General features: G+C 42.1%; 1 protein-coding gene across 2 annotated transcripts in view; it reads right to left on the bottom strand.

The window, feature by feature from the left end:
* Positions 1-12,126, bottom strand: part of LOC139755962 (uncharacterized) — a 223,175-nt gene that overhangs the window by 58,003 nt on the left and 153,046 nt on the right. The window lies entirely within an intron of this gene.

Raw genomic sequence — 12,126 nt, forward strand, 5'->3', positions numbered from 1 at the left:
ATACCTCTGTAATATGAGCACTCACTCTTATCCCCTTTGCCTTTGTACAATGGCACTATGCACGCATTCCGCCAATCCTCAGGCACCTCACCATGAGTCATACATACATTAAATAACCTTACCATCCAGTCAACAATACAGACACCCCCTTTTTTAATAAATTCTACTGCAATGCCATCCAAACCTGCTGCCTTGCCGGCTTTCATCTTCCGCAAAGCTTTTACTACCTCTTCTCTGTTTACCAAATCATTTTCCCTAACCCTCTCACTTTGCACACCACCTCGACCAAAACACCCTATATCTGGCATTGTATCATCAAACACATTCAACAAACCTTAAAAATACTCACTCCATCTCCTTCTCACATCACCACTACTTGTTATCACCTCCCCATTTGCACCCTTCACTGAAGTTCCCATTTGCACCCTTGTCTTACGCACTTTATTTACCTCCTTCCAGAACATCTTTTTATTTTCCCTAAAATTTAATGATACTCTCTCACCCCAACTCTCATTTGCCCTTTTTTTCACCTCTTGCACCTTTCTCTTGACCTCCTGTCTCTTTCTTTTATACATCTCCCACTCAATTGCATTTTTTCCCTGCAAAAATCGTCCAAATGCCTCTCTCTTCTCTTTCACTAATAATCTTACTTCTTCATCCCACCACTCACTACCCTTTCTAATCAACCCATCTCCCACTCTTCTCATGCCACAAGCATCTTTTGCGCAATCCATCACTGATTCCCTAAATACATCCCATTCCTCCCCCACTCCCCTTACTTCCATTGTTCTCACCTTTTTCCATTCTGTACTCAGTCTCTCCTGGTACTTCCTCACACAAGTCTCCTTCCCAAGCTCACTTACTCTCACCACCCTCTTCACCCCAACATATATATATATATATATATATATATATATATATATATATATATATATATATATATATATATATATATATTTTTTTTTATTATACTTTGTCGCTGTCTCCCGCGTTTGCGAGGTAGCGCAAGGAAACAGACGAAAGAAATGGCCCCCCCCCCACACACATGTATATACATACGTCCACACACGCAAATATACATACCTACACAGCTTTCCATGGTTTACCCCAGACGCTTCACATGCCTTGATTTAATCCACTGACAGCACGTCAACCCCGGTATACCACATCGCTCCAATTCACTCGATTCCTTGCCCTCCTTTCACCCTCCTGCATGTTCAGGCCCCGATCACACAAAATCTTTTTCACTCCATCTTTCCACCTCCAATTTGGTCTCCCTCATCTCCTCGTTCCCTCCACCTCCGACACATATATCCTCTTGGTCAATCTTTCCTCACTCATTCTCTCCATGTGCCCAAACCACTTCAAAACACCCTCTTCTGCTCTCTCAACCACGCTCTTTTTATTTCCACACATCTCTCTTACCCTTACGTTACTCACTCGATCAAACCACCTCACACCACACATTGTCCTCAAACATCTCATTTCCAGCACATCCATCCTCCTGCGCACAACTCTATCCATAGCCCACGCCTCGCAACCATACAACATTGTTGGAACCACTATTCCTTCAAACATACCCATTTTTGCTTTCCGAGATAATGTTCTCGACTTCCACACATTCTTCAAGGCCCCCAGAATTTTCGCCCCCTCCCCCACCCTATGATTCACTTCCGCTTCCATGGTTCCATCCGCTGCCAGATCCACTCCCAGATATCTAAAACACTTTACTTCCTCCAGTTTTTCTCCATTCAAACTTACCTCCCAATTGACTTGCCCACTTGACCCTCAACCCTACTGTACCTAATAACCTTGCTCTTATTCACATTTACTCTTAACTTTCTTCTTTCACACACTTTACCAAACTCAGTCACCAGCTTCTGCAGTTTCTCACATGAATCAGCCACCAGCGCTGTATCATCAGCGAACAACAACTGACTCACTTCCCAAGCTCTCTCATCCCCAACAGACTTCATACTTGCCCCTCTTTCCAAAACTCTTGCATTCACCTCCCTAACAACCCCATCCATAAACAAATTAATCAACCATGGAGACATCATATACATAAAGATATACATAAATATACGTATGTAAGTAGGAGAAATGACCAGAGAGCATTATTGGATTATGTGTTAATTGATAGGCACTTGAATGAGAGACTTTTAGATGTTACTTTTGGATGTTGATGTGCTGACAGGTGCAACTGGAGGATGTATGATCATTATCTTGTGGATGCGATGGTGAAGATTTTTAGATGTTTTCAGAAGAGAAAATGTTGGGCTGAAGAGAGTGGTGAGAGTAAGTGAGCTTGGGAAGGAGACTTGTTTGAGGAAGTACCAGGAGAAAATAAGTACAGAATGAAAAGAAATGAGAGCAAAGGGCATAAGGGAAGTGGGGGAGGAATGGGATGTATATAGGGAGGCAATGATGGCTTGCGCAAAAGATGCTTGTGGCATGAGAAGCGTGGGAGGTGGGCAGATTAGAAAGGGTAGTGAGTGGTGGGATGAAGAAGTAAGATTATTAGTGAAAGAGAAGAGAGAGGCATTTGGTCGATTTTTGCAGGAAAATAGTGCAAATGACTGGGAGATGTATAAGAGAAAGAGGCTGGAGGTCATGAGAAAAGTGCAAGAGATGAAAAAGTGGGGAAATGAGAGTTGGGGTGAGAGAGGATCATTAAATTTTTGGGAGAATAAAAAGATAGGTTTGGAAGTAGGTAAAAAAAGTGTGTAAGACAAGAGAACAAAGGGTAACATCGGTGAAGGGGGCTAATGGGGAGGTAATAACAAGCAGGAGGGTAAAAGGCGTGCAAGGAATAGAGTGAATTGGAACAATGTGGTATACCGGGGTTGATGTGCTGTCGATGAAATGAACCAGGGCATGTGAAGCGTCTGGGGTAAACCATGGAAAGATTTGTGGGGCCTGGATGTGGAAAGGGAGCTGTCGTTTTGGTGTATTATACATGACAGCTAGAGACTGAGTGTGAATGAATGTGACCTCTGTTGTCTATTCCTAGTGTTACCTCGTGCACTTGCGGGGCAAAGGGGTTGTCATTTCATGTGTCTCGGGGTGGCAACAGGAATGAATAAAGGCAGCAAGTATGAATTATGTGCATGTGTATATATGTCTGTGTATGTATATATATATATGTATATGTTGAAATGTATAGGTATGTATATGTGCGTATGTGAACATGTATGTATATACATGTGTATGTGCATGGGTTGGGCCATTATTTCATTTGTTTCCTTGCGCTACCTCGCTAACACAGGAAGACAGCGACAAAGTATAATAGATAGATAAGTAAATATATATACATAAAAGAAAGAGGCAGGAGTTCAAGAGAAAGGTGCAAGAGGTGAAAAAGAGGGCAAATGAGAGTTGGAGTGAGAGAGCATCATTTGATATTAGGGAGGATAAAAAGATGTTTTGGAAGAAGATAAATAAAGTGCGTAAAACAAGAGAACATTGGTGAAGGGGGCTAATGGGGAGGTAATAACAAGTAGTGGTGATGTGAGAAGGAGAGGGAGTGAGTATTTTGAAGGTTTCTTGAATGTGTTAGTTGATAGAGTGGCAGATTTGGGGTGTTTTGGTCGAGGTGGTGTGTGTAGTGAGAGGGTCAGGGAGAACGATTTGGTAAACACAGTAGTAGTAGTGAAAGCTTTGTGGAAGGTGAAAACAGGCAAGGCGGCAGGTTTGTATGGTATTGCAGTGGAGTTTATTAACAAGGGGGGTAACTGTGTTGTTGACTGGTTGTTTAGGATATTCAATATATGTATGGCTCATGGTGAAGTGCCTGAGGATTGGCGGAATGCATACATAGTGCCATTGTACAAAGGCAAAGGGGATAAAGGTGAGTGTTCATATTACAAAAGTATAAGTTTGTTGAGTATAAAAAGATGTTTTGGAAGGAGGTAAATAAAGTGCATAAAACAAGAAAACAAATGGGAACATCGGTGAAGGGGGCTAATGGGGATGTAATAACAAGTAGTGGTGATGTGAGAAGGAGACGGAGTGAGTATTTTGAAGGTTTCTTGAATGTCTTAGTTGACAGAGTGGCAGATTTGGGGTGTTTTGGTCGAGGTGGTGTGTGAAGTGAGAAGGTCAGGGAGAACGATTTGGTAAACAGAGGAGTAGTAGTGAAAGCTTTATGGAAGATGAAAACAGGCAAGGTGGCAGGTTTGTATGATATTGCAGTGGAGTTTATTAAAAAAGGGGGGTAACCGTGTTGTTGACTGGTTGGTTAGGATATTCAATGTATGTATGGCTCATGGTGAAGTGCCTGAGAATTGGCGGAATGCATACAGAGTGCCATTGTACAAAGGCAAAGGGGATAAAGGAGAGTGTTCATATTACAGAGGTATAAGTTTGTTGAGTATTCCATGGAAATTGTATGGGAGGGTGTTGATTGAGAGGGTGAAGGTATGTATAGAACATCAGAATGAGGAAGAGCAGTGTGGTTTAAGAAGTGATAGAGGATGTGTGGATCAGGTGTTTGCTTTGAAGAATGTATGTGAGAAATACTTCGAAAAACAAATGCATTTGTATGTAGCATTTATGGATCTGGAGAAAGCATATGATAGAGTTGATAGAGATGCCCTGTGGAAGGTATAAAGAGTATATGGTGTGGGAGGCAAGTTGCTAGAAGCAGTGAAAAGTTTTTATCGAGGATGTAAGGCATGTGTACGAGTAAGAAGAGAGGAAAGTGAGTGGTTTTCAGTAACTGTAGGTTTGCGGCAGGGGTGTGTGATGTCTCCATGGTTGTTTGATTTGTTTATGGATGGGGTTGTTAGGGAGGTGAATGCAAGAGTTTTGGAGAGGGGCAAGTATGCAGTCTGTTGTGGATGAGAGGGCTTGGGAAGTGAGTCAGTTGTTGTTCGCTGATGATACAGTGCTGGTGGCTGATTTGGGTGAGAAACTGCAGAAGGTGGTGACTGTGTTTGGTAAAGTGTGTGAAAGAAGAAAGCTGAAAGTAAATGTGAATAAGACCAAGGTTATTTGGTGCTGTAGGGTTGAGGGAGAAGTCAATTGGGAGATAAGTTTGAATGGAGAGAAACTCAAGGAAGTGAAGTGTTTTAGATATCTGAGTGTAGATTTAGCAGCGGATGGAACCATGGAAGCAGAAGTGAGTCACAGGGTGGGAGAGGGGGGCGAAACTTCTGGAAGCGTTGAAGAATGTGTGGAAGACGAGAACATTACTCGGAGAGCAAAAATGGGTATGTTTGAAGGAATAGTGGTTCCACCAATGTTATATGGTTGCAAGGCATGGGCTATAGATAAGGTTGTGCGGAGGAGAGTGGATATGTTGGAAATGAGATGTTTGAGGACAATATGTGGTGTGAGGTGGTTTGATCGAGTAAGTAATAAAAGGGTAAGAGAGATATGTGGTAATAAAAAGAGTGTGGTTGAAAGAGCAGAAGAGGGTGTATTGAAATGGTTTGGTCACATGGGGAGAATGAGTGAGAAGAAAAGTTTGACAAAGAGGATATATGTGTCAGAGGTGGAGGGAATGGTGAAGTGGGAGACCAAATTGGAGGTGGAAGGATGGAGTGAAGATTTTGAGCAATCAGATCCTGAACATGCAGGAGAGTGAAAGGGGTGCAAGGAATAGAGTAAATTGGAACAGTGTGGTATACCGGGGTCGACTTACTGTCAGTGAATGGCACCTGGGAATGTGAAGCGTCTTGGGTAAACAATAGAAAGTTTTGTGGGGCCTGGATGTGGAAAGGTAGCATTATACATGACAGCTAGAGATGGAGTGTGAACAAATGTTGCCTTTGTTGTCTTTTACTAGTGCTACTTCGTGCCCATGCAGAGGGAGGGGAGGGTGTCATTTCATTTGTGGCGGGGTGGCGACGATAATGAATAAAGGCAGCAAGTAGGAATTATGTACATGTGTATATATGTATATGTCTGTGTATGTATATATATATGTATGCATTGAAATGTATAGGTATGTATATGTGCGTGTGTGGACGTGTATTTATTTACGTATGTGTGTGGTAGGGTTGGACAATTCTTTCGTCTGTTTCCTTGCGCTACCTCGCTAATGTGGGAGACAGCGACACAGTATAATAGATAAATGAAATAAATGGATGGGGTTGGTAGGGAGGTGAATGCAAGAGTTTTGGAGAGAGGGGCAAGTATGCAGTCTGTTGTGGGTGAGAGAGCTTGGAAAGTGAATTATTTGTTGTTCGCTGATGATACAGTGCTGGTGGCTGATTCGGGTGAGAAACTGCAGAAGCTGGTGACTGCGTTTGGTAAAGTGTGTGAAAGAAGAAAGCCGAGATTAAATATGAATAAGAGCAAGGTTATTAGGTACAGTAGGCTTGAACGACATGTCAAGTGGGAGGTAAGTTTGAATGGAGAAAAACTGGACGAAGTGAAGTGTTTTAGATATCTGGGAGTGGATTTGGCAGCAGATGGAACCATGGAAGCAGAAGTGAGTCACGGGGTGGGGGAGGGGGCGAAAGTTCTGGGAGCGTTGATGAATGTGTGGAAGGCAAGAACATTATCCTGGAAGGTAAAAATGGGTATGTTTGAAGGAATAGTGGTTCCAACAATGTTATATTGCGAGGCGTGGGCTATAGATAGGGTTGTGCGGCGGAGGGTAGATGTGTTGGAAATGAGATGTTTGAGGACAGTATGTGGTGTGAGGTGGTTTGATCGAGTAAGTAATGAAAGGGTAAGAGAGATGTGTGGTAATAAAAAGAGTGTGGTTGAGAGAGCAGAAGAGGGTGTTTTGAAATGGTTTGGTCACATGGAGAGAATGAGTGAGGAAAGATTGACAAAGAGGATATATGTTTCAGAGGTGGAAGGAACGAGGAGAAGTGGGAGACCAAATTGGAGATGGAAAGATGGAGTGAAAATGGTTTTGAGCGATCGGGGCCTGAACATGCATGAGGGTGAAAGGCATAGAGTGAATTGGAACAATGTGGTATACTGGGTTCGACATGCTGTCAATGAGTTGAACCAGGGCATGTGAAGCGTCTGGGGTAAACCATGGAAAGTTTTATGGGGCTTGGATGTGGAAAAGGAGCAGTGGTTTCAGTGCATTATACATGACAGCTAGAGACGGAGTGTGAATGAATGTGGCCTTTGTTGTCTTTTCCTAGCGCTAGCTCGCGCCCGTGCGGGGGGAGGGGCGGGTGTCATTTCATGTGTGGTGGGGTGGTGACGGGAATGAATATAGGTAGCAAATATGAATTATGTACATGTGTATATATGTATATGTCTGTGTATGTATATATATGTATGCATTGAAATGTCTAGGTATGTATATGTGCTTGGTTGGACATGTATTATATACATGTGTATGTGGGTGGGTTAGGCCATTATTTTATGTTTCCTTGCGCTTCCTTGCTAATGCGGGAGACAGCGACAAAGTATGATAAATATATAGAAAAAGTATCAACGTAAATACTTATACAGACATATATACACATGTAAATATTCATACTTGCTTGCTTTCATCCATTTCTGGTGCTACCCCACTCAAGAGGAAACAACATTGCCACCCCCTGCTTCAGCAAGTTCATGACTGGAAAACAGGCAAAAAAGACCACATTCATTCACACTCAGTCTCTAGCTGTCATGTGTAATGCACTAAAACCACAGCTCCCTATCACCTCTAGGCCCCACAGACCTTTCCATGGCTTACCTCAGACATTTCATATGCCTTAGTTCATTCCACTGACAGCATGTTGACCCCAGTATACCACATCGTTCCAATTCACTCTATTCCTTGCATGCCTCACACCCTCTTGTATGATCAGGCCCTGATTGCTCAAAATCTTTTTCACTTTATCCTTCCACCTCCAGTTTGGTCTCCTGCTTCTCCTTGTTCCCTCCACCTCTGACACATATATCCTCTTTGTCAACCTTACCTCACTCACACTTTTTATTTCCACAAATCTCTCTTACCCTTTCATTACTTGCTCAATCAAACAATCTCACACCATATATTGTCCTCAAACGTTTAATTTCCAACACATCCACCCACCTCTGTACAACCCTATCTATAGCCCATGCCCTGCAACTATATGATATTGTTGCAACAACTATTCCTTCAAACATGCCCAATTTTGGTCTCCGAGATAATGTTCTCTCCTTCCACATATTCTTCATCACTCCCAGAACCTTCACCCCCTCCCCCATCCTGTAATGCACTTCCACTCCCATGGTTCCACTTGCTACTAAGTCCACTCCCAGATATCTAAAACACCTCACTTCCTCCAGTTTTTCTCCACTCAATCATACATCTCAGCAAACTTGTTCCTCAACCCTGCTGAACCAAATAACCTTGCTCCTATTCACATTTACTCTTAAGTTTCTCCTTTCACACACTTTTCCAAACTCAGTCACCAACTTCTGCAGTTTCTCATTCGAATCAGCCACCAGTGCTGTATCAATTGACTCGCTTCCCAGGCCCTCTCATTCCCAACAGACCGTATTCTCGCCCCTCTCTCCAAAGTTTTCACATTTGCCTCCCTAATCACCCCATCCATAAACAAATTAAAGAACCATGGGGACATCACACACCCCTGCTGCAGACCGACCTTCATTGGGAACCAGTCACTCTTCTCTCTTCCTGCTTGTACTCATGGCTTATATCCTTGATAAATACTTTTCACTGCTTCTAGCAGCTTACTTCCAACACCATATACTCTTAAGACCTTCCACAAAGCATCTCTATGAACCCTATCATATGCCTTCTCCAGATTCATAAATGCTACATACAAATCCATCTGTTTTTCTAAGTATTTCTCTCACACATTCTTCAAAGTAAACACCTCATCCACACATCCTCTACCACTTTTGAAACCACACTCCCTAATCTGATGCTCTGTACATGTCTTCACCCTCTCAATCAACACCCTCCCATATAATTTTCCAGGAATAATCAACAAACTTATGCCCCTGTAGTTTGAACTAAATGTTAACACCAAACTGTGTAATGTCTCGCATGATATCAGCAATACTCTCTCCCAAAATTTTCTGTAAGGAAACGTTGAAACCCCTTCCCTTGTTTCTCTGCTGTTTTTATATTCTTATATGATGTTCTTTCATTTCCAAAGAGAATTTCTTTTTTTTTTTTAACTTGTTTTTCAGAAGCATCAGGAAATTCATGTGACTTCCTATGAGTTTAAACTACAGTAAACTTCTCTCCAATAAAGGAGTCAGCTTAATATGGCTCCATTTGGCTATAACCTTTTGACCAACCTCCATTGTGGCTAAATGTTAAATGACTCTGGCAGTCTAGGAACACAGTCTACCCATCTATTTCTTTTGTTTCGGACAGATATGCCTCTGTGTTAGCATTTCCAGAGATTTTTGTAGCATGACCTTTCCTAAATCTTTGTTGTCTCTTAGTTTGGTAGTTTGTCCAAAACAAATTGTCATCCCTTTGCTTTTTGGGCATCAGGTCCAATGTTTTACAGACTGCCTCTGTTAGGGAGACTGGTCTGTAGTTCAGTTCAATTTCCTGTCTTTTTTCTAATAAGAAATGCACAGCATTCTGCTCCTATAGCATTGCACCTTCCTTTGATGACTTACTGAATAATAATTCAAGTGGCCTGTCAAGTGTATCCAAACACAGTCATTGGGCCTAATGTATCCAAACACAGTCATTGGACTTAATGACTATGAATCTTATTTATAGATCAAATTGTTTTGATACATCATTACCATGAACCTTATATAGGGCAAGGTGTTTTAATCAGCACTATGAACCTCATATGAGTCAAGGTGTTTAATATAGGGCAAATTGTTTTAATCAGAGCCATGAACCTCATATGAATCAAGGTGGTTTAATAGCCTAGTTATTTTAACCCATTACAATTAAAGAACTACAGGAGGTTAAGAGAAAGGTGCAAGAGGTGAAAAAGAGGGCAAATGAGAGTTGGGATGAGAGAGTATCATTAAATTTCAGGGAGAATAAAAAGATGTTTTGGAAGGAGGCAAGTAAAATGTGTAAGACAAGAGAACAAATGGGAACATTGGTGAAGGGGGCAAATGGGGAGGTAGTAACAAGTAGTGATGAAATGAGAAGGAGATGGAGTGAATATTTTAAAGATTTGTTGAATGTGTTTGATGATTGAGTGGCAGATATAGGGTGTTTTGGTTGGGGTGGAGTGCAAAGTGAGAGGGTCAGGGAGAATGGTTTGGTGAACAGAGAAGAGGTACTGAAAGCTTTGTGGAAGGTGAAAGTCAGCAAGGTGGCAGGTTTGGATGGTATTGCAGTGGAATTTATTAAGAATGGCAGTGACTGTGTTGTTGATTGGTTGGTAAGGATATTCACTGTATGTATAGATCATGGCGAAGTGCCTGAGGATTGGCGGAATGCATGCGTAGTGCCATTGTACAAAGGCAAAGGTGATAAAGTTGAGTGTTCAAATTACAGAGGCATAAGTTTGTTGAGTATTCCTGGGAAATTATGTGGGAGGGTATTGACTGAGAGAGTAAAGACATGTGCAGAGCATCAGATTGGGAAAGAGCAGTGTGGTTTCAGAAGTGGTAGAGGATGTGTGGATCAGGTGTTTGCTCTGAAAAATGTACGAGAAATACTTAGAAAAACAGATGGATTTGTATGTAGCATTTATAGATCTGGAGAAGGCATATGATTGGGTGGATAGAGATGCTTTGTGGAAGGTTTTAAGAGTATATGGTGTGGAAGTTAAGTGGCTAGAAGCAATAAAATGTTTTTACCAAGGATGTAAGGCATGTGCACAAGTAGGAAGAGGAAAGTGACTGGTTCCCATTGAATGTCGGTTTCCGGCATTTAATTTGTTCATGGATGGGGTAGTTAGGGAGGTGAATGCAAGAGTTTTGGAGAGAGGGGCAGGTGTGCAGTCTGTTGTGGATGAGAGGGCTTGGGAAGTGAGTCAGTTGTTTTTCGCTGGTGGCTGATGCAGGTAAGAAATTACAGAAGCTGGTGACTGAGTTTGGCAAAGTGTGCGAAAGAAGAAAGTTGAGAGTAAATGTGAATAAGAGCAAGGTTCAGTAGGGTTGAGGGACGGGTTAATTGGGAGGTAAGTTGGAATGGAGAAAAACTGGAGGAAGGGAAGTGTTTTAGATATCTGGGAATGGACTTAGCAGTGGATGGAACCATAGAAGTGGACGTGAGTCACATGGTGGGGGAGGAAGCAAAGGTTCTGGGAGTGCTGAAGAATGTGTGGAAGGCAAGAACATTATCTTGGAGAGCAAAAATGGATATTTTTGAAGGAATACTGGTTCCAATAATGTTATATGGTTGTAAGTCATTGGCTATAGATGGGGTTGTGTGAAGGAGGGTGGACGTGTTGGAAATGAAATGTTTAGGGACAATATGTGGTGCGAGGTGGTTTGATCGAGTAAGTGATGAAAGGGTAAGAGAGATGTGTGGTAATAAAAAGAGTGTGGTTGAGAGATCAGAAGAGGGTGTGTTGAAGTGGTTTGGACATATGGAAAGAATGAATGAGGAAAGATTGACAAAGAGAATATATGTGTCAAAGGCGGAGGGAAGAAGGAGAAGCGGGAGACCAAATTGCAGATGGAAGGATGGAGTGAAAAAGATTTTGAGGGATCGGGGCCTGAACATACAGGAGGGTGAAAGGCATGCAAGGAATAGAGTGAATTGGAACAATGTGGTATGCCAGGGTCAATGTTCTGTCACTGGGTTGAACCAGGGCATGTGAAGTGTCTTGGGTGTCTGTTCCTGGCGCTACCTCGCTGGAGAGAGGGGGTGGGGAGGGATGCTATTTCGTGTGTGGCGGGGTGGTGATGGGAATGGATGAAGGCAGCAAGTATGAATATGTACTTGTGTATATATTTCTATGTATGTATATGGTGAAATGTGTATGTATGTATATGTGCATGTGTGGGCGTTTATGTATATACATGTGTGTGTGGGTAAGTTGGGCCATTCCTCATCTGTTTTCTTGCTTTACCTCACTAACATGGGAGACAGCAGTTAAGTATAATAAAAAGATAGATAAATATACAGTTTTAAACATCCCAACCCATGAAGTTGGGGCTGTAGTGTCTTCCACTGTGAACTTTTTGTTTGGCTTCTCTCATATCTCTGCATTTTTCTCAACACCTCTTTCCTCCAAATCCCTTGGCATGATTATGTTATCTTTAACTTATAGA

The sequence above is a fragment of the Panulirus ornatus genome, chromosome 20 (genome assembly GCF_036320965.1).
Source record: "Panulirus ornatus isolate Po-2019 chromosome 20, ASM3632096v1, whole genome shotgun sequence".
Classification (NCBI taxonomy): Eukaryota; Metazoa; Arthropoda; class Malacostraca; order Decapoda; family Palinuridae; genus Panulirus; species Panulirus ornatus.